Source organism: Camelina sativa, chromosome 12 (genome assembly GCF_030686135.1).
Source record: "Camelina sativa cultivar CO46 ecotype springtype chromosome 12, ASM3068613v1".
NCBI lineage: Eukaryota > Viridiplantae > Streptophyta > Magnoliopsida > Brassicales > Brassicaceae > Camelina > Camelina sativa.
Window position 1 is genome coordinate 33653610 of NC_141891.1, and position 4771 is coordinate 33658380.

Sequence of the window (4771 nt, forward strand, 5' to 3'; positions counted from 1 at the left end):
AAATTTTAAAATTTTAAAATTTATAAATTAAAATTCTCTTAAAACCTTTTAAAAGCTAAGAAATTTTAAAAATATATTTGAACCTTTTAAAAGTTTCAATATTTATAATATTTTAAACTTTTAAAATTTATAAATTATAATTCTCTTAAAACCTTTAAAAGGTAAGAAATTTTAAAAATTTATAAATTATAATATTTTGAAACCTTTCTAAAGCTAAAACTTTTAGAAATTTCAATACTTATAATATTTTAAACTTTTAAAAGGTTTTAAAATATAATATTTGAACCTTTTAAAAAGTTTCAATATTTATAATATTTTAAACTATTAAAATTTTAAAAATTATAATATTTAAAATCTTTTTAAAAGTTAAGAACTTTTAAAAGTTTAAATATTAAATATTATAATATTTTTTGAAACTTTTTAAAGTTTAGTTTGATCAAATAAAAAACTGGTTCAAACAGAATAAAACTTTTAAACTTGGACGCCTGATAAATCAAGTTTTCCTGCTCATTCGTTGTTGGAAGCATATTAATCTTATTTATACTGGTTCTGAACCATTGTCTAAAAAACTTCTAGCCGATGTGGGACGTTATACATAGTTCTTTTATTTCCATAAATTTAAAATTCTGAAAATTTAGAAAATGTTACTGAATGACATGTCAAACCCTGATAGGTTGTTTAAAATAATTCTTATTATATAAAATTCTGGAAATTTAGAAAATGTTAATTAGTAACATGTCGAATCCCTATTGGATGTTTAAAATCCTAGGTGGACAGCGTTAGAAGCTTATAATTCCTACTTTTATTTAGTATAATTGTCTAAAAAACTTCTAGCCGATGTGGGACGTTATATATAGTTCTTTTATTTCCATAAATTTAAAATTCTGGAAATTTAGAAAATGTTAATGAATGACATGTCAAACCCTGATAGGTTGTTTAAAATAATTCTTAATATATAAAATTTTGGAAATTTAGAAAATGTTAATTAGTAACATGTCGAATCCCTATTGGATGTTTAAAATCCTAGGTGGACAGCCTTAGAATAATAACGTTTGATGTCAAAATTACTCATTAACAAGATCGTAACACTTGTCAAATATATTGATTAGATGTTGACACAGGTCAATTTTTTTTTAAATAAACATAGTAGATAGGCATGTCAATTAGGGCCAAAGCCCGCGGGCTGGCCCGGCTCGGCCCTGAAAAACACCGGATTCGGGCTTAAATAAATATGTCCAGAAAAAATCAGGCATTCTGGGCTCAGCCCGTTTGGGCTATAGGGTTTTTTGGGCTTAGTCCGACCAGCATGAAAAACTCTTTAACAAATATATTTGTAATTTTGTGTTAACATTTTTGTTTGATTGCAATATTTGATTAATGATTTATTTTAAATAAAGTTTTAAACTCTAATCATAGTTTTTCTATTTACTTAATAAACTTACTTAATACTTTTAAAATTTTTATCTATGATATTTTATATGAATTATACATTATTTTATTTGGTTAAAGTATTAGAAAAAATTTAGTTTTAAACTTTTTCTTGTAAATTAAGTTGGTTGTAGTAAATATAGATGAGTTATTAAAATTTTGATTGATTTGTTTTATAGTGCACATTTAAACACTACTTTTCAAGGCTTATAAGTTTGAATTTTTGATCTTTAACATAAGCCCAGAAAAGCCCGAAAAGCCCCGTTAGGGCCGGGCTCGGGCTTTGAAATATAGGCTCGAAAATATTTCGGGCCGGACCAGGCCGGGCTCAAACATATGTGGGCTTTACGGGTTTCAAGACGGGCCGGGCCGGGCCAGCCCGATTGACACCCCTAGTAGTAGAACAGCTAATTATATTTACAGAATTTTACATGTTTATATTGAAAAAGAATATTTTTCTTAATCAAAAAGGAAAACTAACAAAGTCAAAATATTTTCCATTGTATGCTAATTATATTATATGCGTGTTTTCAATAAAATTTAGCAAAAACGAAATTAATTAAGCATGTATATTAATCAATAAATAATGAATAACAAATTTAGAAAGAATACCATAAGTTATTTAACATAATGTTAGTCAGATATAAATTGTATTCATCGTTGTAATATAAGTTTTTATTGTAAGTAAGCACACAAAACCTTGAAAGAATATTGAACTTAAAAAGAAATTTTTTTAATACATGATGTGTATTAGTATAGTTTTACATGTTTTATTTTAAAGATTTTAATCCATGTAGTAATATGCGACACGTGGAAAAAAAAGAGTTTGTAGGAATGAATTTTTGGGTAATTGATGAAAATTGACAAAAGTATTACTTATGAAATTATGACATATAGAAGAATAATATTTAGGATATTTTTGGATTTCCAAAATTTTTGTGAATGTTAACTGGTTTTTTTACTGATTATTGTAACACCCGCGAACCGGAATCCCGGTTTAGGGTGTGCATCAATCAATGCAGTGGTAACATCGGTCGATGCTGGCTCAATTCTCTGCGTTTTGACTTAAGTCAAACGCTGCGTTTTGGTCAAAATAGAAAAGAAAACCCTTAGGGTCGAGGCTTTTGGTCTCATTTTCGTGGTGTGGCCGTTTTTGGAGAAAAGAAAAAGAGAGAAAAAGTTCTTGAGAGTTCTTGGTGATTTCTTGGAGATTTGGGGCGATCCTGTAGAGATCTGTAGATGGGATCGAAGTAGGAGCTTCCTGGGAGCGTGTTCTTGATTGTTTAGGGTTTAGTTTCTCCTGTGGCAAGGTAAGTGCATGACCATGGCTTATCTAAGCTAGAGAACTCATTCATCTTCATGTTGTGTGTTGTTAGACGTATTAGGATGTTGCTATAGACGTTAGGAAGCTTTCTTGTGGCTTGGGATCGAGTTTTGTGGTTGTAGGAACGAAGATCGGCGAGAAGCTTCGGGGGAAATCACGGTGCTCGACGTTGCGTCGATCGATGCATAACTTGCATCGGTCGATGCAAGTGCGAGGACGGCGCGTACAACTCTAGGGTTTTCGTGTTACGTCGAGCATGCGTCGGTCGATGCAGACTGGGTATCGGTCGATGCAATTTACACTTGCATCGGTTGATGCAGCTTCTGTGTCGATCGATGCTTCCCCAATTGGCATCGATCGATGCATGTGTGGCGTCGGTCGATGCTAAGTCCTGGTTTGTTAATGTCGTTTGTTGATTGCTGTGTGATGGTTATTAATACTCTATTGCTTTTGTGTATAGCCCAGTAGATGGGAGGATTGCCATAATGAGTGTTTATAAAATACTCATGCATTGCAATATGTGTTTGTGGTGCAGGTAAAGGCAAAGTGTGATCGTGGAATCAAGGCAATGAAGAGGAGGATGTTCTAGTGGTTCGCTTGGTTGTCTAACTTCTGTTAGGTTGCTAGAGTTGAGTCCTAGAATGTTGCTTAGGATTGCTGGTTCAATGGTTTATGTTGTTTGGATTATTAGTTTATGGTTGGAATTTATACTGGATATTATTTGATTGGTTATTATTGGATTATTATTTGGATATTGATTGGTATTGGTTATTCCGTTGTTGAATGAGTTTGTGGTTTGGTGGCTAGTGGGTATGGGACCACTAGTTGTAGTTTATTTTATTATATTATATTTATTATTTTTTATTTAAAAAAAGAAAATAAGGTCGGTCGTTTCATTTTGGTATCAGAGCCCTTACGGTTCTAGGTTTGGGTTCACTAGGTTTCTGTTGTAGATGTTTGGGATTGCATGTCTTGGTTGATTATGTGAGTTAGTCAATTTTGTGTGGCATGGAGTCCTAGAACATCCTCTTCGAGCCGACTGTGTGATTCCACGGTGAGTTATTGTTATGTTTCTTTGTGTGGTATTGATTTGTTTTATGCTTGTTAGCCTCTGTTCTTGGAAGATCAGTGGTTAAGGTGTTTGAGTTGTTGTTCGTGGACGGGGACGTGGTCATGGTCATTGTCGGGCGGGTCCCGAGGCCAGCGAGTGTGTGGTCCAGAGCTCCACGAGGAGGTACGTCAGAGGGTCGCAAGCGTATCAGGAGGGACCAGAGGGGGTTAGCCGGTGAGCGTGCCGGGGGTGCTGGGAACCTAGGTGTGGGGTTGCAGCAGGTGGAGCCCAGGGTCGAGATGATCGCTTGGCAGATCTGTTGGCGTGCTTTTGGAGCGGTTACCGAGAGGGGTACCAGTGTAGGCTCCAGTTGTGCCGCATGTGGCGGGGTGCAGCCGAGGGCTGCAGATGTTGAGGACTTTCCACCTTATGTTAAGAGGATGGAGCGGTTGTAATTGACCGGTATGAGATTATTCTCAAGAGGTATCGAGCCTAGAGAGGCGGATAGGTGGATATATGCAGTTGGAGCAGATATTTCTCTGTTTGGGGGTTAATCCAGTTGGATATTAGAAGTTTAGTGGGCAGGTGTAACATTGCAATGTTATACTCGGACCACAGGAGGTACTTGTGTCAAGAGATGTTTATAGTCGTTAAGGATTGTTGCTCCTGAGGGGATGGTGATTCCCCTGAATACCGATGGCTCGAGGGGCTGAGGGCTCCGAGAGTGGCAGAGGGGACGTTGTTCTCCTGAGGGGATAAGTAATTTGCCTGATACCAAGATCTTGAGGATTGTGGTCCAAGAGTGAGACGGTATAACTCGAAGACGCTGGTCTGAGAGTGAGATCGGTATGACTCGAAGGTTGCGACCTAAGAGTGGAAGAGGTGGGAGCAAGCAATGTATAGAAGGTGAGTATAAACACAACGACGGAATGTAGACCTCGAGAGTGATGGTGGTTTAATCTTGGATT